Genomic DNA, 23,755 nt, shown 5'->3' on the forward strand with positions numbered 1-23,755 from the left:
GCATTGATGTCTCCATAACCTCCACAACCATTAAAAAAAAGGTATGAAAAAGAAAAATGTCTAATGAGAGCAAACCCCCAAAACCTTATTTTAAATAATCTTAAAGTACCTCCCTGACACCAAAACCAAGAGGAAAAAAAACCACCTGGCCACAACAGAGCATCATCTTCTAGAGCAAGTTCATAAAACGCAAATGCTTCACTTTAAAACTCTAGTTACAAACAAAACAAAACACACAAACTCTAGTTACTATTGTTGAAACATTACTTTGTCCCCAGAGTTCCTACAATTCCAAAGATATAAAAACTCGGTTCTTTGGATTCAATCTCGTTTTTATTTATCTAAGTGCCAACAAGTTAAAAGACTCGGTTTTGAGCTGAAATTACAAAAAATCCATATTATTATAACAAACACTATTTGACCACTGCCTTCTTTTTTAGGCAGAACAGCTTCTGTGGTCTGTGTACAGACGTCTCAGTGTCTGGGATCAGTTCTTTCAGAACCTAAATGGCATGAAAACCCAGAAATATTTTAAAGACTTAAGTGAAATGGAGTCTGAATTTTTTTTGAAAGGAATTAAAGAAAAGGCTTGGTGAATTTTCCCGTCTCACAGCTCCCCTCACAAGCAACCTCCCCCCACCCCACCCCCGTTTGGAGAATTCTGGAGAGGAAATGCCTAGGAGGTGGAGTCATGCAGACCTCCCTCTGGAAAAGGGAACTGGATGCGACCTCTTTCTAGGAGAAAAATGCCCAAGGAAAGGGAAGAAGCCAAACTTGATTCTAACTGCAAAGTCTAGCCTAACTTCAGTGAGTTTCTGCAGGCTCATGAGAACTAAAGAAAAACTCTAAAACACCTAAAGAGAAAACAGCAGTCCTTTTTCCCAGTGTCAAACTGCCACGAGGGATCAATTTAAGGGGCGAGACCTTGACCGCTGAGGTCAGTGTGACGATCCCTAACGCCTGCATTCTCGACCTCTGCCAAGGTTCTCAGGTGTTTTCTCTCCTTCCTCAGACCCCACATCTCTCCTAAGAGGATGAGCACGTCCGCCAAAGCTACTGTGTCAGGCGGGGGTGAAGGTTATCACGGAAGAGTGGCTGGAAAACCTAAGCCCTGGGAGAATTTCAGAAAATGATGAACTTTACTGCCCTCGATATTGACCTGACCTGAGTCATAAATAAAAGCAGTTCAGGACACCCCTATACCAAGCAGTGTGCCTCCAAACTCCCCCGCAGTACCCCTTTGCAGTTAACAGATGTAAAACAACTACTGTTACAATTCTGACACATGGATACACAGGGATACCTCTGATTTATCATCTTCCGACCTCTGCTTTACCATCTTCCAAGAATAAAGAGCTCCATGATTATCTCCACTACTCTAAGAACTATTTAAATAGTTTTGTCTTTCCATGGAATCTGTATTAAATGACCTATTACTACTACGTTCATCAAAAAAAAGAATTTGGACTGCTTATTCAAGTCTTGGTTTTCTCTTTTGTGTGTGTGTGCGCGTGTGTGTGTGTGTGTGTCTTTTTTTAGGCCGCACCCGCAGCATATGGAGGTTCCCAGGCTAGGGGCTGAACCACAGCTGCAGCTGCCAGCCTACCCCACAGCCACAGCAACGCCAGTTTGGAGCCACGTCTGCAACCTACCCCACAGCTCACAGCAAAGCCAGATCCTAACCCACTGAGCAAGGCCAAGGATCGAACCTACAACTTCATGGTTCCCAGTCGGATTCATTTCCACTGCACCACAAACGGGAACTCCAAGTCTTGGTTTTCACCACTTGCAAGCTACAGACAACTTTTTTATAGATCCAATCTAGTCACTATTATTATTAACCAGGAAAGTGTTCTCGAATTTTACTGAAAGAAAAAGGCAGAGATAGAAACAGACATTCTACAAGTATTTTTAAAAACCTGTTCAAAGCATTCTGAGGTTACCAACAGAGGATGATTTTAAAAAATAGTTATTACAGCACCATTTCCAAAAGCACTTGTCAAACTGTAATTATTTCAATGAGTTTCTAATGACACTGTAATTGTATCAAGCAAAGTCCCAAGGCTTTTTAACCCACTAAGCTTTCCACATGAAAGAAGTTCGCCTCCTGTTGTCCCTTACTGCAAATGGACACACAAATACTTCTTTAAAATTTCAGCAAACTCACTGCACTCTGTGTGAAGGCAAAGGTAAGAATAAAATAGCAATAGCAAAAAGGATCTTAGCCCAAAACAACCCACCAAGTCAGTGCCAAGGGGAAGGTGTTCAGAGCAGAGTAGGATCATCTATCTGCAAGTGAGGGAGGCCATGGCAGGTACAGGTCACACCCCAGTCCGTCGCCACCAACCTGTTTACCACTGACTCTCAACAGAATCTCACAAGTACTCACTCGTCACCTGCTCGGGAGCAGGTGCTGGAGTTCCCAGCTGCAAAACAAGCAGAGGTGGGCCAGGTGGCATCTACTCAGCTTCCAGATTCCCTCTTAGCTTAATTCGATTTTACCGAGGCTCACACTACCACCTTGCAGGATGTTTAAGAAGCCGTATGTGGGATCCCCATGAGTTCATGGCAGTCAAGCTGTCTTCATTCGCGACCTCCTGAACCAAGCTGACCCAGAGAGAGGCAAAGGTGAGCCATATGATTTGGCCTTTAACTTAAAGGGAAACGTGAGCAGGCCTTTCTACTCAGGATTATCCACTGTAGTGAGCTTGCTTTAAACCTCATCACACAACGAAAGTACCTGTCCTCACCCCAACCCAACCCAACCCAAGATAAATTACACCAAGTCTCCAAGGCGAGCAGAGCCCAGGAAATTGCTCTTATGCGCCCGGAAAGCCTGGGCATGAAACCCAGCTCGGCAAACCTCAGCCACCGTCTCTGTGAGCAGGTCCCGCACTGAAACCAAGAGGGCCCATGACTCCATGCACCCTTGCAAGGCAGGGGGAAAGCAGCTCCTCGGGAAGGCTCAGGCCCACCCCGGCTGGCAAGCTAAGCAGAGGGGCCACCAGCTGCCACCTCTCGCCTGGGCCTCCCACCCAAAGCCCAATGTGTTCGTAAGGACAGATTCCTTTCCCCTCCAGCAAAAAGTGCTGAGAGTTCTCTTAACGCCTCATTCCTCCTGCAGAAGAGGGGCCTCAGTGAGAATGTGCTGCCATCACACCCTTCTCTAAGGACAAGGCTCAGAGGTCCACTACGGGATCTGAGGTGTGCAGTGAAGTCTTCCCATGAAACTTCTCATGATAAACTGAAAGAGTGCCCGTCAAAAAATGCCAACTGCTCCACAGCAAGATCTGAATTAGAAATAAACACTGGGTTTCTTATTTAGAAGTGAGCACCTTAAAGCTGTTGAGAAGGACAAGTGGAAGGATGCTGCAGAGAATTCCTAAGCTGAAAATTTCTGGTCCCAGAGCAGCACTTTGCTCATCTACAACTCGACAGACTGATCAGAAGAAGGACCGACAGAAAACCTTTAAAGAGAGAACCATACTATGAATAAAGCTTCCCTGCCAGGCACAGAACCAAAACGAATGTTCCTACAGAGATCCACGTGTGATGTCACCAAGGGGAGGAGAAGGCAGGGGAACTGCCCTGCCAGCAACCCTAGGAGCCCGAGACCAGGCCTTGGTGGGCTCCCCCTTCAAGGAAGAAGCCCCCTTTGCCGTACTCTGCACCAAAACAGGGTCTTCTCTAATAGGCAGGTGCCTCTGTTTAACTAAGTAAGGTTAAGGAGTCGGGAAAGAAAGGATTTAAAAAAAAAAAAATGTGGGCACCAGGGAGAGAAAAACAGAGATCAAAATCTTGTCATCTGTGCAGACACATAGACGACACCAAAGCATCATCTTCTGGAATTTCCGTTCCTTCGACAGCTGTCCCCGGCACCCACTCTGAGTAAAGCTTTTCTTCCAGAAGCGTTTCCCCTAGGAATGGGGACAAGGGGAGATGTGCCCCGGGTGCAGGGTGGGGGTAAACAAGGATGAGAGGAGCAGAAGCTGGGCCAGCCTCTCGATCCCGCCTCTGAGGGTTATTTATTCCCAGCGCCGGTCATGTGAACCAGCCTGCCTGGCACACAAAGGGCCTTTACTAGGAGTCCACAAGGGAACCTTTAAGAATTTAGCCTAGAATTGAAATTTTTTCACTCCACTTAAAAAAAAAAAAAAGAAAGAAAGAAAGAAAGAAAAACCAAAACAGCAAATTCAATTTTTTAAAAGTGTTTGACAAACTTTGTCGCTCCCTTACTCATTAGTGAGTCCCAAATCTAGCCAATAAAGTCAACGCCCCACTAGGTTTTCTTAGTTAACAATAGTCCGAAAGGAGCAGCCGCTCACGCCTGTAGGTGTTTCACCACCTCAGCAGGGTCACTGGACAACGCCTGGAGCAGAGCATAAACAAGCCAAACCACACGCCTGTGGCCACGCAGTTTCTGCAGCCCTGACACATGCCCTCCTGGCCCCCGCCCTGGGGGCCACAGCCCCCCCATCTCCAAACCCTCCCCTCACGACACTCCTGAACCAACAGCCACCAGGCTCGCCCTTCCTAACAAGGGGCTTCAAAGGACGGCCAGGATGAGGCTGCCTTTGGGACCAGCCTAGAGTCCATCTCACATTGGAGGGCTCAGCCGGTGGAAGCTGAGATCAACAATGCTTTCTCCCAACTCAGAGCCGCCACTGTGACAAAAACAAGTCATGACCCACATGTGAAAGTGCCTTCCCAGAGGATCAACAGTGCCTGAATCTGAGACGACCTGCAGATTCTCTCTGCCCTCGAAAGCATTTCAGGTTCACAGGGTCAGAGGCAAATCCCACCCTGGAAAACAAAAGCCATCCCTTCTCTGATTGTTTTGTGTTAACTGGAAGGGCTCAAAGTCCCACACACCACTGGCTAGTCGATCATCCCTCCCCCTCTTCATCTCCCCAAAGACAGGAACTAATAACCACAGAGCCACCCTGACCCCGCTGCTGTCCCCCTTCTGGGGCTGGGCTTCGGTGCCTCTGGCAAGGCCCACAGAGAATTCCCGGGAGGCAGGAGCTAAGATGCCCACAAGCCCTTTGCCTCAACCTTTTGCTCTTTAAAGAGTTAAACCATCTTGGTATGAATGGCCCTTAACCCTTTTTTTTTCCTCTCTTTTTAGGGCCCCACCTGAGGCATATGGAAGGGTTCCAGGCTAGGGATCGAACTGGAGCTACAGCTGCCAGCCTACACCACAGCCACAACAACGCCAGATTTGAGCCATGTCTGAGACCTATATCACAGCTCACAGCAATGCCAGATCCTCAACCCACTAAGCGACCTCATGGTTACTAGTTGGATTCATTTCCTCTGTGCCACGACGGGAACTCTAGCCCTTAACTCTTTAAACCATAGAAGGTTGAGGTAAAAAAGTCTAAAAGGTGCATAACTGATTAAATCCAAAGCAATCTCCTAATTCCCTTAGTGTGTTGGCAATTTCTATGAGTATTGCTTGAAACAAATGGATTACTTTTTTTTTTTTTTTTTAACAGCCACAGCTGCAGCACGTAGGAGTTCCTGGGCCAAGGGTTCAATCAGCACTGCAGCTGCGACCTACACCACAGCCACGGCAACATCGGATCCAAGCCTCATCTGCAGCTTGTGGTAGTGGCATATCCTTAACCCACTGAGCAAGGCCGGCAATCAAACTTGCATCCTCACAGAAACAGCTCTGGGTACCCGACCCGCTGAGCCATAGCAGGAACTCCCTGGATTACCTTTTAGACTGGACCATGGAAGCATCTTCACTGGATGTCCTACAGTCCTGTGTCTGGAATCAATAAAACCCAGCAGATCCTCACAGACAAAACCATCTGGAAGGACTGATCAGAGATGCTGAAGGTGGGGCACTGTGTTCAAGTCCACACCCCTGCTTCATAAACCCCAGGAAGCCAACGACCTGACTTCTCAGACCCTGGGGCCTCAACAAGAAAGGTGGAGAGCTACCCTACTTTGTTAAATCCCAGGGAACGTGTTTCCAGCCTCCTAAGAACAGCACAATGAGAATGTTTAGGTTAAAAATGCCAAAGGCACATTTCAAAACTTTCATTTCAAAAAAAGACATTCTTTGAAAAAGATGGGCCACCAGGGAGTGTGCACTGCAGAAACTGACTGAACTGTTCTCATCAAAGGCAGTTAAGCTGAACAAGAAGTCAAATCAAAAACTGACCAGCTCTACACAACCTCACCAAGTTATAAGAACATCTCTAAACCCCCGTTTCATCATGTGAAAAACAGAGGTGCTCGCCTCCTGGCATTAACCAAAAGGATCCAATGAGATGGCCTATGAATGAGGAAGCTCCACTTCCGGGCAGGCATGCAGTAAGTGCCTACCACTGGGACCAGCACCATGAACTTGGCAACAGGCACAGAGTTGGCAGAGTCCCAGCGTCAGCTGCCACCCTGCAATGCCAGGACCCTGGTTCAAGGCTGAGGATGCACCCAGCAGTAGAGCCTGGCACCCGCAGAGAGAGGACTGGGTCTCTTGAGACTGACATGGTTTCACAGTCGGACATAGGACAACGGTAACAATGCAGACACGGCAGGTAAAACTTGGGGTGCAGTTTAGGGGATGAACTTGAATTCCAGCTCCGAGCCTCCAAGTTCCTTGACCACAACCAGGGACCTTTTAAACCTTGATAAGCCTCCGGTCTTCTCTTGGGTAAACAGGACCATGACATCACCTACGCCACTCCTCAGAGGTGACAGCACCACACAGGGCCTGGCTGGGCACACCTTGAATATCCTTTCTTTCCCGGCTCCTCCCCGGCACTTCCTAAAGCTAAGTGCCTCTGGCACAGGGCGGGAGCTTGTAAACCTTGGTATCCAAACAGCTGGGTGTTCCGTGAAGAGGACCTGGGAAAAACAGGTGGATGCAGGGTGTGGCCTCCCCTCCTGAGCCAGGAATGGACCCACACCAGCTGGACTGGTGAAATAAAGCTCCTTTCTGATAAGAGCGTGAATTGCTATGTGCTAACTGTTCAGTCAGTCCTAGATGAGCTGGGCGCTGTGAGCACCGCCTGAGACTTGAACCCCATGTGGCCATGGGCTCCCAGGCTGTTTCATTCTTACTGATGCTCAGGTCATCTCCCAGTCACAGGCCAGGTTTTCAGGGCCTCAGGTGACCTCACTGACCTCTGCACATATCATAAAGTGTTCAACAGAAAATTAGTGTTGATTCATTTAACAACCTGGGGAAGAAGGGCGGTTCAAAAGGAAAAGTTGACAGAAAACAAACGGGGACAGAAACCATGAGCTGGGCAAGTGCCACTCACGGGCTGGCCTTCCTGGGAGGAGCAGGAGGTGGCACTAAGCCAGCAGCCTGGTCAGGAGAGCTGACACTGCCCCGCCGGCCCCTCTGGGACCACAAGGAGGCTAACTCCAGGGCATAGGGAGGCACAGGGGATGCAGACACTGAGGGGGTCAAGGGTCAAATGCTCTGGGCACAAAAGGCAGTTGGAAGGGTATTTGTTGCATCAGTTATACGTGTGTGCCCCCTTCGCTCCACTCTCCCTCATCACTGCTCAAATTTCACCCCAATTCCCCCCAATGCATTTCGTGCCTATTCCACTGACCATGTCCCCCATGTGCTCCAGGCAGGGACATGAGAGGGAGGATCATCGCCCTGAAGACCACCCGTCACAGCAGAACTGGGCCAGGGAACGGGCTGCAGAGGCCAGCACTTCTGCTGTGTCCTGAACACAGTCCACACAGGCCTGACACACGGTATCCACCCCCAGCCTGCCAAGCCATGGCTTACTCCCCAGAAAGAGGCTTGGGGTCCCCGCAATTTAAAGACTCACAAGAATACACCCCAGAAGTGGAACTGCTGGCCTCTGAGGACCAGAGCTGGCAGCACAAGGCTGTGCTTTGGTGACAATGAGAAGAGTGGCTACACCACCAGCTGGACACTGGGACACCCAGATGGCAAAGATGCTTCTCACACAGGTCCTCCTCGTGACAGGCCACAGGTCAAGTACTTTCCTCTTCACTGTGTCCAACTCGGAAACAGAGACTCATCAGGAAGTGACTTCCCAAAGGCACCCAAGACGAGCCTCGGCCTACGAACACCAAGCGGGCCCTGACCCACTGCCCACCCACCACCCGCACACACACTTCACAGCACGGTCTGTAGATGTGGTTTTTTGGGGTTTTTTTGTTTGTTTGTTTGTTTGCTGTTTTAGGGCTGCACCCACAGCATATGGAGGTTCCCAGGCTAGGGGTCGAATCAGAGCTGCAGCTGCCAGTCTACACCACAGCCACAGCAATGCCAGATCTGAGTTGCATCTTCGACCTACACCACAGCTCATGGCAACACCAGATCCTTAACCCACTAAGCAAGGCCAGGGATTGAACCTGCATCCTCATGGATCCTAGTTGGGTTTATTAACTGCTGAACCACGAAGGGAACTCCCTGCAGACATGTTTTAACCCACGTGCATGTGGAAACAGCACTATTTTCACTGCAAAGCAAATTTCAACACAAGCACCTCCACTTTATGACCTCCAGACAATTCTCTCCGGCTGGGAATATCCTTCAAGTCATTGAATGTTCTTCCCCAAGCGGCATACTAAGCCTCAAATTAAAAAAAAAAAAAGAAAGAAAAGAAAGAGAAACCCTCTATCAGCTAAAAACTAGCAGGGCATTGAGGAAAAGAGGAATCTTCCAAAGCGACAGGCTGACCGGGTCTGACCAACCCTGAGAATTCCACCAGTACCTCTGTGTGGCAGCAATTCACACACAGGCCAGATGCAGGCAAGCCCCAGGCACCCGCCAGGATCGTACACATTCCAGTGGAACCCTGCTCCTCAAACCCAGACCTGCTCCTGCTCGGCTCCACCTGCAGCTGCCTAAGGTCAGGCCCCTCCCTCTTGCAGGACAGCCAGTCCAGGGGCAGCTCTAGGACCCCACAGCAGCCCCTCACGACACATCACATCACCACTGTCTAATCCCATTTTGCAATACCTGCTCCTTCAATCTGAACACCCAGAGATGTGGTCCCTCACTCAGCAGGTACCCAATGAATCCCAGCTAAATGATGGAAGGGACTTATTGCCCAGGCTGGTCTTTCATCTGAGTCCTGTCCTGCAGAAAGACAGACTTGGACTGAACCATTAGCTTTCAGGATCACCAGGCTGGGCCTGGGAAGCAGCAAAGGGAAGATGGAGAGATCGAGGCCCCAGTCTGAGAATCTGCCCTCAGTGTATTTATGATAATAAGGGGGCAGCGAGGGCCCTCCTACAAAGCTGGGGTTTGTTAATATATTCTCCTGAAAGCTGACCTATTTCTGAAGTCTGTTCTCTCCTTTTCTAGCTGACTTTATGCTCCTGTACCTGATAAGAATGTGACTGTGTACCAGTGGAAGGCTGAGCTCCCTGGAGAAACGCTAATTCACAACGAAAAGCTGTTATTAAAACCCCACCATACTTCCCAACACACTAGCAGGGGGTGGAAGCGGCGGCACACCAACTGAACAAGAAAGGCCACCTCCCTACTGGGAGCAGGTTGCAGGTGGCTGGGAGCTGTCCCAAGCAGAGGGCCTTGGGGAAATGATCTTGAGGGCAGGTTCACGGGCAGGGGGCTGCCAGCAGATCCCTCTGCTTTGTGAGGTTATCCTGCTGACCCGGACAAGACGTCTCACTCCTTATTTCAAAAGCCGTCTCCAAGTTCAGCATCAAGAAATGATAGACATAAATTAAGTGGGCATGGGAAGCTCTTCCATAAATCCATCATCTGATAGTAAACAACAATCCCAAAGCCAAACAGTGACACCTGTTTCTTAATGTTCTGCTTTTTTGCTTGCTTGCTTTTAAAAGGCAAACCCCAGCACACCTGCTACTCCCCTGCACATACAGACAAGATTCTGAGGTATGCAAATGTAAATCTCTCCACAGACTTCCCCGCTTTGAACAGCTTCACTTAGCAGACTCTAGCCTCTTCTTCAGAAGCTGAAATGCAAGACATGTGAATTATTTACATACAGTACCACCAACTTTCTCTGGAAAACCCCATAAAACACTAAGACACCCGCTTCACACCAAAGACTCAGGTTGTGGTTGCTGCTTTGAAGTATATGATCTAAAAAACACACTACAACATACCCAACCTATCAATGTGCTAAAAAGACATCAAAAGTCCCTCCGTTCCTCCAAAGGAAGTAACCCCACCCTGAGCTGCAGCCGAGCTATGACTCACTCTCAGGCTCCCAGGTGCCTCTGATGCGTGGCCCTCTAGCATCAGAAGGTGAGGGGCCGCCAGGCAAGCAAGTCACCTCCTGAGTGTTTCCAGTCAGCTCCAAAGGCAGCTGCAAAGATTGAGCAAGCCCACTTCTTGCAGCAAATGGGACACCACTGGTATTGAAATGACATTTGGGAACTTTATTGGTCGGCCAGGTGACTCACTTCCTTAGACAACTTTTCTAACCCCTTATCACAGCTGGGAAGGAAAACAAACCCTGGAAGCAAGATGAGATGGACAGGGCCGCTGAGATTCAGCATCCAATCTTCTGTGTGACTCTGTGGTCCCCTGTGGTGCAGAACTTCTCCAATCAGTAGGCGGGAGGATCTATTCCTGGAAGGTTTTTCATGAGGCCACCCTTGAAATGCCCACTCCTGCGACAGACACCTAAGCCCTCACTCTCCCTTCTCAATCCCAGCAGAAGCGCAGGCCAATCTCACTCCTGGGTGTGTGCACGGAGCAGCCCCAGGACACGCCTGCAGAGCTCCCTGCTGGCTTCACCCGAAGCTCTCATTAGAACTCTATCTTCGGGAGTTCCCATCGTGGCTCAGTGGTTAGTGAATCCGACTAGGAACCATGAGGTTTCGAGTTCAATCCCTGGCCTTGCTCAGTGGGTTAAGGATCTGGCGTTGCCGTGGGCTGTGGTGTAGGTTGCAGACGCGGTTCGGATCCAGCATTGCTGTGGCTCTGGTGTGGCCCGGCGGCTACAGCTCCGATTCGACTCCTAGCCTGGGAATCTCTGTGTGCCGCAGGAGCAGCCTAAGAAATGGCAAAAAAGACCAAAAAAAAAAAAAAAAGAAAAAGAAAAAACTCTACCTTCGGACACCAGCCCCAAAATGCATCTGAGAAAGGGGTGAGATGTTTAGGTACAAAGGTAACTGATGCTGATAACCCTTTGAATAAAGCCCGGGTTCTTCAATATTGCCTATGTTTTAGCAACAATACATCCTATGCCAGAATTTTCAACTTTCTATAAAGAACTGGGGAAAGGAAAAAATTAAAAACAGGATAGGATGGATCTAAAAATCTAAACTACCTAAGTTAAGAGCGGGGCGGGAGGGGGTGTTAAGAGGTCCATATTTGGCCTAAAAAAATTTTTCACTGTTCTCAGAAGTGAAATGCAATTTAGTTTTAACTTTAAATTTCCTTAAATAAACATTTATAGTTAAAGCCATAGTCTGAAATGTAGAAGATCCTAAAAATGGCATTTGTACAGCAAGGTCTCATCTTGCAATAAGAAATGTTATCCCACAAAATTAAATTCCAGAGGATGGGAGGTAGAAACCAGCTCCTTGCCTATGATTTGGTCATGAGAAGCAGTCAATTCTCCTGAATATAATATACATTATTGTGGCAGATCAACGAATCAAGCCACAAATAAAGCCACTTCTTATACTTAGAAAATATGAAATGAGTTTCTCACAAGTGCGCTGAAACGATGAAAACTAAATTCAATCATACCAACAGTAAAAATATCAGCATTCACTTTTATTTAAAAAAAAAAAAGAAAAATCAAAGGACAAGGAACAAGTGATCTGGTCTGAGTGAAGATGCCAAGCAGCCAACACCAAGCAGCCAACAGCAGGGAATCCAACATCTGGGGGGGGGGGTCTGGGGAGCAAAGAGGAGACCCCCCCCTCAGAAGGAAAAAAGCAGACAACAAAGCAGAAGCTGGCAGGGCTGTACGTGTGCCCGAAGGCTCTGCTTCCCCAGCTAACGGCTCCAGAATCCATCTGGCAGCTCCAACCACCCTCACACAGGGGCATTCAGCTGCCCCCAGGCTGTGGATGCCTAGGGGTCTGCACATCCACCCCATGCTCATACCTGCAATCCACCTCAGAGCAAAGTGCTAAAGCCCCAGGGTGGGTATGTGTGTGTGTGTGTGAGATTTCTAATTCAGACACATCGGAGAGCTACAGACACTATGGCCCAGTGGTGGCTGGGGGACACAGCAGCAATTCAGAATTCATAGTCAGATACAGGTTCTATTCAGTCTTTATGTGGAGACAAAGGACACCAAGCTGAACATAGTGTGTGAGAAGCCAGAAGCTGTGCAGAGCTCTGTTCTACGTCAGCCGCACTGCTGGGGGGGCGGTGGGGGGGGGGGAGCGGTATTATTGGGGGGAGGGGGATATATTGCCACAGTTTTCCATCCTTTCCTATTCCTCTGATTCAACCTATTCTATAACGTGAAACCTTATGTTACAAGAAGTCTTGTGACATCTAGTCTGGAACCACATAGCTTTATAGGCTCCAAGTGCTACATCTCTCATGCTTGGAAAATATGCAAATCAACTGAAGGAACAGATCAAACACTTTTTCCAAAAATTAAGTTCCAACTTGGTTTTACACTCTTTAAATCTGCTATACTAGGTACTCACCTGGTGAAACAATATTTTAAAAGTAGTGTTACTGTAGCAATAAAGTGAAATTAAAATTTTCTAGCCCATTCTAGCCCATTAGAGATGACAGAAGAACCTAGAACTCTTCCTACCATAAAAGTTACTTAATAAACCTCTGCTCTGCTCTGGGAAACCAACCACTCAGAATAACTCATTTCCTGTCTTTCTCGAATAACAGAGGTTTCAGAGATTCCAAACCACATGCTCACTGCACCAAACTTTAAAGCCACCCCACACGGTGCTTAGGAACAAGAGATCAGCAAAGAGCCGCTGTCAGACATCACCATGTGTCCTGTGTCCTAAGGAGAGGCCACAGCCCATGGGCCACGCTGGGCCTTGACAAGCGCCAGGGCCCAAAGGGAAGGCCGCAGGCAGCCAGGCCTCCTTAGCACCTCACAGAAAGCAGGGGCGTGAGAACCCTATGCTGCTCAAATGCGAGGCTCAGCTAACATCGACAAGGCAGGAAGCTAAGAAAAAGAAAACTGACCACCACTAAGAATAAAAAGAACAAATTCTCCAGGTCTGTTTTCGGGGGGGGGGGGGGGGGGGTTCTCCCTGAAAGAGGTGGGGGGGCGGAGGGAAGAGGAGGGGAGGGGGAGCAGCACCTTATCAGCTCTCCCTGCCACCTGTCACAGCAGGGCAGACAGCACACCCACCCAAGGGTCTGAGAACTGACCCACCCAGCTGTCCCCTATCACACACCACTTCCTAAGACAAGGTTCCTGGCTCTCCTGTGAAGAACCCTGTCGTGTTACTGTCCCCTTGTCAGGAACACTGCTGACCAAATGTAAACCCTAAAAAGGCCTCTCGGGAAGAGTACTACACACCTTTTACAAGCATGTGACATACAGCCCTGAGAAGTCATGGCTGCCTCCCCTTCATGAGTGTCCCCCTGGCACCTGAGATTCATTCAGAGCTCACCCTCCACACCCACAGGAGCCCTGCTCCAATAAAACCTCTTCTGAAAAAGTGGGGGTGGGTATTGGGCCAGATGAAAGCATTTCACTTCATTTTAGATAGAAAGTCTGGAGAGAAATGGACTTGTTCTCTCAGGCTTCTAAGTCAGGGAGTCATAGTGAGGCTGTCCGTGTCCCCCCCACACACACCCATGGGGGCAGCCATGAGTCACCAGGCCCCTCCCACCATCAGTACCCCTCACCCACCAGCCCGAACCTTGGCGGGGATGGGGGGTGTGCTGAGCAACAGCATATAAGAGGGGGGAGTGGGGGACTGGAAGGCGGGGTAGCCGATCTTCACCCACTCCACTCAGACCAGGCTGGTGCTCAGGAGGGAGCAGGCGGACAGACAGAGGAGCAGAGCCCGGGGAGGGAAAGAAGCCCTTTACTCCAAAGGCTGCAGGAGAAGTCAGAATGGGCAGTGGCCCTCCATCCGCCCAGACCCCTGGAGGCTGGGATGCACGGGTGCCGGCTGGGGTCCTGGAAACACATCCTGGTGCTGATGCTGAAGACAAGAGTGCAGGCTCCAGGGGGCGGGGGGCTTCCCCTTCAGCCAATAGCTGGAGCTGCGAACCAATGTGAGAAGGCCCTTCACCACCCTACCCCAGCCACCCTGAGGCCAGGCCCCACCCAGGCTCGAGGCCACGCCCTCTTTCCAGCCAGGGACCAGCACAAAGCACTCTCCCCTGGGAGCCATACCCACACACACATTCCCTGCCTGTCTCAGAACCCAGTAACCCCCCAAGAGAGACGCCCACCTGCAATGCCCCCCACCCCAGGCACAGCAGGGGTATCTGGGAGCCCAGCCCTGCAACACACCAGCAGGCACCGCTTCATGGAATCCTGCAGCCTCATCAGCTACTATCCTCCTACCCTCGGCCATCTTTCAACTTAGGACACAGAGGCAGGAAAATCACTTTCACAACAGCTGTTGCCCAGGGTGTAAGGAGGTGGGGGCGGCAAGTAAGTGTGGACCCCAAAGCCTACACTTAACCCCGATGCCAATGGTTCTCTCCTTTCAGTCTCAGACTTCCTTCCACTCAAAAAAAATGTAGAACTCCCAAGAGCTTGTGTTAGGTGAGTTACATCATTATTCACCATTTACCACATGAGAAATCTAAAAAGAGCAATTAAAGGGGATGGGACAGAGTAAAACTCCCTTGATAAGGAAGCCCTTCCAACTTGGAGTCTGTGAAGACTATCACCCCCACCTCCTACATAAAATCAAAGGGTCAAAACTGCAAAGTTTACACTCAAAGAGTGTCAAGAGTCCTGGGGCATCTCAAAGTTGGATTTTGTGTGTGTGTGTCTTTTTAGGGCTGCATCCTTGGCCCATGGAGGTTCCCAGGTTTAGGGGTCAAATCAGAGCTGCAGCTGCCGGCCTACACCACAGCCACAGCCACGCCAGATCCAAGTCGAGTCTGTGACCTACACCACAGCTCACAGCAATGCCAGATCTTTAACCCACTGAGCCAAGGCCAGGGATCGAACCCACACCTCATGGATCCTAGATGGGTTCATTAACTGCTGAGCCACAACGGGAACTCCACAAAGTTGGATGTGATTCTCAGATCTTTCCTTTTTTCCCTTAAAATCTTTATGGCCTCAGGTGAGAGCAAGACCCAGTGCAGGCCTTGGTCCTCAGTCTCCTCCTCTGTACCACAGGGGCAACAGCTAATGGGGCATTTCCAGGGAGAACCCACAGTACAGGGTCTGGCTCCTAAACCCTCAACTGCTGATGTAATCCCTGCTATTATTATCAGTCTAGGAAGGAAGAGAGGACAGGAGACAATTTTCCACTTCCACAAAACAACAAGGTTTTCTGAACAGACATGCTTCCTTCCCTTACTCTAAAAATAAGGTTCTTCTCAAAGTGACGAAGGGCCAGGGTTTTGCTTATGCTGACAGCGCAAACTGAGACACTAACTCCAATCTGCAAATATGTATTTTCCCACTTGAGCTCCTTTCTGTCTCTGCACCAAGCCTGAAAAGAACCCTTATGGCAGACATTAGGAGCACTGCCTCACTGGTTCTGCTGGAGACAGCACCTGACCTTAACTGTGTGCAGCTCCAATTTAAGTCACAAATTGAACAATAAAGGTTCAAGACAATAAAGTAGGCTTTCAATTAGAGTGGCTGGGGAGGAAATAAACCAAGGTGATATAAATCCAAAGTCAAGAGAGACACTCCGTTAAAGCCCCAACAGTCAGGACACCGGGGGCCCTGGGGCTGGGATCTCCACGCACAAGGAGGCCCAGGTCTCAGACCAGGGCGAGAGAAGATCCCTGCTAACAAAGACTCACCGGGCCTCTTCACTTACAGGTTAAAAGGCAGAAAGAAGCCACTGTGAGGGTCCCCAGGCTGGTTCCCGAACACTTCTACAGCTGACTCCTCAGGTAAAGCTGGGCAAACAAAGAAGTAACTGGCAACCTCATCTAGCTGAGTGAGTTGTAAATTCATTTCTGGAGTTTAATTTAGAGACTCCCTGGAAATTCTCCTATCTGCCATGTCCTAAAGGAAACAAGTTTTCAGAGTCAGGTTTGTTTGGTTATTTTTTTAACCTTTAGTTAATAGAGCTTATGAGAAGTAAATCTAGAAAATAAACCCAAATTCAATAAGGCACACACTATTCAGAGAAAATAGTTGGCACCCGCCAAGGAACTTAAATTACACCTGCTAAGGCCTCGAAGCATAGGGCATCAACTATTACAGAAGTATCCTCTGCTTGACAGTTCTTAAGTTGTGGTAAATCATTACAAAAGTAGTAGCAAAAACAGCAAAAACCCAAAAACAACAACAACAACAAAAATCATTTGGAATCAAATGATACTTCGGGCAAAAAACTTCAGGACTCTCATCCAGGAAAAAGAAACAAGTTTTTACTTACAGCCTACATAAAATGTCTTCGTCAGTGTGCTTCCTGCTAGTCATCCTGCTGTAGCTGAGGGTGACAGAAGGACACCTTCCCACAGGGCCACAGGGCAGAGGCTGGGGGCTGGAGGGCACCCAGGGCCGGGCCCGGGGCCACACAGAAATCTATATCCTCCCGGAGTCCTACTGACCCAACTGAACGCGTCTGTTTGTTTACTGAACATCAACCACGTGCAGGGAAGGAACCGCTGTGCCCACGGTAGGCTGTACTCAAGAGCCAACTGCACAGACATCGGCCAAACCATCCCAGGGCTGCCAGAGCGGCTCCACCTCCTGGGCCCTCCAGGCCTTGAACACCCCCAAGCCCAGAGTCTGCTCCCTGCCCCCAGGAGTCGGAGCGCACCTGGACACAAGCGTGATGAAAGCACAAGGAGGCAGATGTTCCTGCAGACTCGACCGCCAGCAACATGACAGAGTGTCACATCTCCCCTTGACCCCTGGACCAGGCTACAGCCAGGCTCCTCCAGGCCTCCTCTCAATCAGGCCAGAAGGCCGGCCCCATAGTGACCTGAACAACCCCCCAGAGTTTCTACCAGCCTGAGGAACCATCCTAGGAGGACCCCAGTCCCCTAAAAGCACCTGCCTGAGAAAACTCCAGCTGCCAAAAGAACGGTCTGTCCAGCCAACTGGCTGGAGTTGGGCCCATCTCAGTAGTGTGAGAGCCAAGTTCAGATGTGCTGGCTAGCACCCCCACCCAGTCTCACATGGACGCCCCCGCCCCCGCCCCCGCCTCTGACTCCACAGTCCTGCTCACCCCCACCCTAAGCCCTCATTCTCCCTGTAAAACACCAGGCGCCTCTGTACAAACTCAAGTTCCATCCGCACTAGACACACTGCTGGTGGCTGCAACTGTCACCACAGTCAGTCCTGACCACCGCAGGGTCCACTCTGTCCATCTTCCACAACCCTCACCGCCTACTGTGGAATTGCCACCACTGTGATGAACCCTAATTCACAGCTGGAAGATGGGCCCTTCTGTTCTGTCCCCTGCCCATGGTCACTGCCTCTTTGGTGGCAGTGATCCAGGCAGTGACCTTTCCACCACTGGTCCTTGAAACCACACCAGCCCAAAGACAGGACAAACCGGGAAGCAAGGCACAGCGACAGGGGCCGAGATAGGAAAGGAAGGTCATTAGAGGTTGGAAAAGGCATCAGATGCAGGGCCTAGGTCCCTAGTGCCCCCACATGCACAAGAGGACGTGGGGATAGGCAGATTCAAGATGTCTAGAAAAAGATCACTGAGCTGAAAAAGCCTCCTGCAGATCACTGTCCTGCTGCTTTCACTTCACAGACCTCAGAGCACTCAATCGCCTCCCAGAGGCAACTGGGATCAATTTTGTTCAACTGAAACTGACTTTAATTGCCCTGAATAAAAAAAGACACCCTGCTGCTTTTTTAAAATCTGCATGTAAGTTACAGGAGCCCCGACTAAAGGCATTTCCCTCTCAGTGCCTGTGCCTAGGAGATCTCAGTCCCTTAGGCTGCCCTGTGTGCGTATCAGGAGTCTAGGCCAGTTTCTGGTCAGATGCTGACGTCCTAATGTCTTTGGTTCCATGGATTAAGAGAGGATCAATTTTAAGCAGATATTCTTTGTTGTTTGACGAATCTGAGTCTTTCTCTAGGAATGTATTTTAGGTACTGTGGAGAAAAAGCAGTAAAAAGGAGCAGGGCAGGCAGTGGTCTCTGTGACTTTTAAGTGGATCTCCCCTGGTGAGAAGCAGGCAGTAGAGGCACCCAGTCCAGAGGTAAGCTCTGAGCCAAGCCCAGTGCAGCTGAGCTCACTCTGCCAAACACAAGCTGCATGACCCTGGCTCGGTGGGTAACCCCTCTCAGAGCCTGCCACAGAGCAGAGATCTACAACTATTAATTCATGGCATTCCTGTACATTTCTGTTCACTTCCAGCAAGCTTTAAAATCACGTAGAAAAGGTCAGAAGAGACAGGAATCTAACAGAAGGAGTGAGGAGGGGAGAGAAAAGGCGAAATTTGGGCCTGAAGGACAGTGAGTAACCAGAAAATGACAGCTTCTTTCCTTTTCAAACTTTCTTTCACCTGAGTCACCTGTTCCAGACACGGCTCCCTCCCGGCCTTAAGTAATCTCAAAGGAGTGGCAGAGAAAAGAAACGCCCTCAGCGTGCACACTCATCAGCCGGCTTCACGGGACAGTGAGCAGCCCTACCTGCAGGCTCCTTCTGAACATCGCCCCATTTCCAGTCAGACCAGCAGAGACTTATTAGTAACAGGAAATTCAGAAAATATTAGTAATGGGGGAGGGGCGCATTCACATAAGCGAAGTCGTAACTTAAATAATTTGGATCCCTAAGTTCTTTGGAGCCAGGGAACCAACTTTATTTAATCTAAGAATTAAAAAGAGGACCTGGGTCACCACCCCAGCCAGGGCAACGGCTTATCACTGCTAGAAACAAAGCCCAGCCCGGCCAACTCCCCACGGCCGGGAACAGACCCTCCACGACCGAGAGAAACACACACACACCCCTGACCAAACGAAAAGGCACCGAGTATCTTCCAGGTGACACGTAATTTCACAAGATTAAATTTTATGAGTGGCTTTATCATCTGTGTTTCATGGGTTTGTCATAATGACTAACTTCTCAGAATCAAAACTCCAAATTGCCCAATAAGCCCCCTTTTCCTGTGTGTGGACAGCTCATGACAGCACAGCCAAGCACGCAGAGCTGTGAGAGTAAAAATAAGTTGTCTTGAGAGAGGAAGGGAGGAAGAGAGGGTAGGGAAGAAGAGGGGAGGGGGAGAGGGAGGGAGAGGAAAGGGGGAGGAGGGAGGGGAAGGGAGGGGGAAGAAGGAAGGGAAGAGAGGGGGAAGGGGGAGGGGGAAGAGGAGGGGAGGGGTAAGGAAGGCATGATGGGGGAGGAGGGGGACTGGCGGAGGAGGGGGAGAGGAGGGGGGAGAGGAGAAGATGGCAGGGGAGTGGGGGAAAAGAGGGGAAGAGGAGGAAAGGAGATGAACCATTTTGGTGCCAGAGCTCTCCTCGATTTTACTTTAATGGATGTCTTTCTAAAGTGTTCTTTCAGTCCACAAACCCTTGCTAACAACTCACCAAGGCCCAAGTCCTTTGCACCCAGCACCTACTCTGAGGCCTCAGGTGTGAGGAGGGGGGCAGAGGAAGGACCAGGCACTGGGACACACCACACAAGAGCTTCAATCAGCAAGAACACACTTAGTGCCAGCTTTCCGAACGGCTGTGGGTCTGCAATGAACAGTAAGCTATTCAGATGTGCTAGAGGTGAAGTCTAAACACCCAAGGGCCAGTCCCATGATGGGCACTTGGATAAGCAAAGGGCCACACAGGGCAGTGACCCCTCTCTAACATAAATCAATGACCACAGGAATGAACAAACGTGCAAATGCAACTGGGCCAAGTGCTGTGACAGCAAAAAGGCAGCACTCAAAATGCCAGGGTCTGTGCCCCAGGCCCAGCAGAGGACATCGGGAAGAACTGCAGGAGTCCTAAGTGCCTGGCAGTCAGTGCCAGGAAGGTCACTTTAGCCAGGTCAGTGCGGGGGTAGCGCAAGGATGGAGGGGCCTGAACTGGCCTGGCCACGAGTCCCATTTGAGTTTCGCTGTAATCCCATGAGCGATGGGCAACCACCAAAGGGGAATCTGGGATCGGGATCTTGTTCTGAACAGACCCCTGAGCTGAGCTGCAGGGAACAGACGATGCAGAGCAGAAGGCAGGATGAAGGCCACCGTGCGGACCGTGTGAAAACAAAAGGGAGGGAATTCTGACCTGGTCAGCGGCAGTGGCTCTAGAATTTTTAGCCTTGAAAGTATTTGATATCAACTTGCCTTTGGTGGAATCAAACACCTGCAAGTAGGAGACTTCCAGAAAGCACAGCATTAGCAAGCAGAATGTTGAAGAAGTTATCTCCTCTCCTGCAGAAAAAGGATCACTCATCCCCAGAGTGTCTGTGAGTGACCATCAAAGCCCTTCTGAGAACTCAGTCTCACTCTTACAATGTGACCTGTCAGCCAGAACTCACCCGCTGTACTCAAACAATTTACACCCCTCCAGCCACCTCCATCTCTATTTCATGACTGGTCCCCTTGCACTCGGCCAGTCTGCTTCATGCCACCCCCACACAACCCCCACTGATGGAGGCTCCTTCCAAGTACAAACCTGACGGTCTATCTCCCCACCCCTTCTCTCTCTCTCTCTCTCTTATGCTTCACGCCCTCCTCATCCCAGAACTTCAGGATGAAGCCTGAATCCCCTGGCTTGACACACAAGACCTCCCATGGACCACCTGGCCTCTGGTTGCCTTTCTGCCCTGGCCCTGCCCCACCCCAAGCAAATAACCAAGAAGAGTAACTTAGGGAATTCTGAGAAGTGCTCACTCCAAAACCTACAGCTCTTTCCCTCTTCAGCAGGAAACCCTAGTATAACCATAAGGCAGGTGATGCCTGGTGGGTGCCATGGCCCAGCTGTCCAAGAGGCCCCTGCTCAGCCACTGGCCGATAAATAAAGACCTCTGCCCTCTGACCAGCCCCCCAGTGCAGGGGGAGAGGAAGATCAGCAGAGCTAGCCTTGGCAAAAACAACTGTCTGGAAGTTTGTCACTGGTGACCCCATTTGTCCCTACAAGACCACCCCCACAGCCTCCCTACACCCCCTTTCTGCCCTAGAACAGTCCTGCCTACCAGCCTGACATGTTCTTGCCATCTTAACAGGATCTCATTTATACGGAATAGAATGGAAATTCTGCCATTGCATCGTTCATTTACATGGTAGGCCTTTGACTGCACACAAAGGAAAACAGAGGGCTCTGGGGCTGAACAAACAAAGTCAGGTTCTGGCCGGTGAGCGAGGGGTGGCGTTTTAGTCTGGTGCCTTCTCTTGTCTCTAAACAACACTCTGGCCGCAAACACAAGTTAAAAATCTAAACCAACTGGGCCTGGCTCCTTCTGACCTCCCATCCCTTTCCTGCAGGTCCACAGATACCCAGCTCTCTCAGTGGTAATACTCTTGAGCCTGAGATGCTGAACCCACATCTCAGGAGCCTGCTCTTCCACACAACGCCCCCCAGGCTTCATTCAGCTCCAGCCAGACACGTACGGGGACTGTGCAGTTCCCCGGACGGAGTGAGGCGTGCACAAACCCAGAACCTCTCCCTAAGCAGCCCCGGAAGGCTGGCAGGGTGGCAGGGAAGAAGGCCGACCCTCTGCAGGCGAGGCCACAGGAGCACAGGGAGGTCAGGCCAGTGCTGAGAGCAACCCCAGGTCCCCAAGGCCCCCACACCCTGTGTATCTGGCTGAACGGGTGCAGGATTACAGATGCAATAGAATGGAAAGGGGAAGAAAAGATATATGTATATATTTGTAATTTTGCTTTGCTGTGTAATGAGGCTAATTACAATGTTCTAAGTAAACTACCTGATAGTCATATGAAATTACCACTCAGCACAATAGCCATCATATGGATAATTATGTGCCTCAGATTGATCTTGTGAGTTTTCTGGTAATTTTTTTTTAATACAACAGTAAACTCTGTACATGTCACAATCAGCGGCTACAACATTAAAGAAAAAGGGGTGGGGCAGGCAGAGCATTTACCAGTCAATGTTTTCTTTCTATTTTCATAATACTTGACTGTACAGATTCTCGGACAAAAATAATTCCACAACATCAATCAGAAGATTATGATTAAGTTTCACTACTTAGAAAAAAGCGAGAACCCTTTGCAGATGATCCCGGGGGCGGGTTCTAGAGGTTTCACCTGATGACCGTTTACCTGGATTTTTTTTTTAAACAAGAAAACTTAAAAAAAAAAATTTCTTTTGACCACTCCCCAAAAAAATGTGGAAGTTTCCAGGCCAGGGATCGATCTCGAGCCACAGCCTCAACCGGAGCTGCAGCAGTGACAACATTGGGTCCTTAATCCGCTGAGCCACAGAGGCACTCCCCCCCGCCCCCCCCCCCCCGCATAAAATTTGTATTGCAGTGTAGTTAGTTCACAATGTTGGTGCATTTGGGGTGCAGAGCAAAGTGACTCGGTTACACACATACATAGACCCCCTTTTCAGAGTCCTTTCTCTTAGAGGTGATCAGAGAATACTGAGTAGAGTTCCCTGCGCTGCAGGCTATCTACTTTATCTCCCTTCTCCCACTAACTTTAAAATTAGTAACAAATTATATTAAAATTTGCACCTACTCCTTTGATGTTGGCTTTACTTACATGGTGACACAGAAACTTGGAGAACCAGCTTCCCCTGGCCAATTCTGAGGACTAATTCAAAATGAAGGGGAGGACTCGCCATACTGGTAATTCCACACCAGATTACGGGACTTTTAATAATTTCCCTAGTCATTTCTGGAACATGGGAAGAAAGGTAAAATCTGCCAACAGGAACCAAAACTTCACTTCAAAGGAATCTCGAGTAAATGAAAAAACAGGAACAGGGTCCAAGGTCAAGTTCACACTCAAAATCATCTCCTTCCCTGGGTCTCACACATCATTTTATTTGTAAAAGAGATGATTTCCTGCTCTTTGTAATTTTTAAAACTGTACTGTCCCATTCAAATCAATGTAAATGTGTTCTTCCATGTACTACTGAGTTGATGGGACCAAGGGGAGTTAAATGTTTCAAGTTGTGATGCCCTCAAGGAAAAAAGTACCCTCGACCACGCTAAAACCAGTTCACTTCATTCTGGACGTTACTGGAACCGCCTCTGCACGTCCAGAACTCACAGGCATCCGTCCCACCAGAGCCCTGGAGTCGGTGACCTGCCGGCTGGGACCACGGGGCCAAGCCAGCAGAACCTGCTCTTCCCACCCAACCTGCTCAGGCGCTCTGCAGTTGTACCCACGCGCCTGGAGCGTAGCCTCAGCTGTCTCTGCTGTAACCAACACATGGTCTGAAAGACTGTCCCCAACCCCATCAAAAAGGGGCGCATGAGAAGGGCGGGCCTTCAGTCACTGGGGGTGGGCACAAATCCAGGCACACGCACCCCTCCAACCCAACTCACACCCCTCCACTGGTCTCTCAGGAAGGCTATGACATCCATGTGGGCCCTTCCGGAAGGCATAGGGCTGTGGGAGGAGAAACTGGAATGCAGTGCTGAGGGCTGTGCCGAGGGCTGCAGGGAACGCCTTCCACACTGGGGAGGACAATCGTCGGCCTGGAAACACCTTGGGTTTCAAGAGCATGGGGCTGGGAGGAGGTGACGCAGGACCACAGGAGCATCCTAG

At 49.8% G+C, this 23,755-nt stretch overlaps 1 protein-coding gene across 50 annotated transcripts in view; it reads right to left on the reverse strand.

Moving 5' to 3' along the window:
• Positions 1–23,755, reverse strand: part of MAP4K4 (mitogen-activated protein kinase kinase kinase kinase 4) — a 166,218-nt gene that overhangs the window by 110,840 nt on the left and 31,623 nt on the right. The window lies entirely within an intron of this gene.

This window comes from Phacochoerus africanus, chromosome 5, assembly GCF_016906955.1.
Source record: "Phacochoerus africanus isolate WHEZ1 chromosome 5, ROS_Pafr_v1, whole genome shotgun sequence".
In the NCBI taxonomy this organism is placed as follows: domain Eukaryota; kingdom Metazoa; phylum Chordata; class Mammalia; order Artiodactyla; family Suidae; genus Phacochoerus; species Phacochoerus africanus.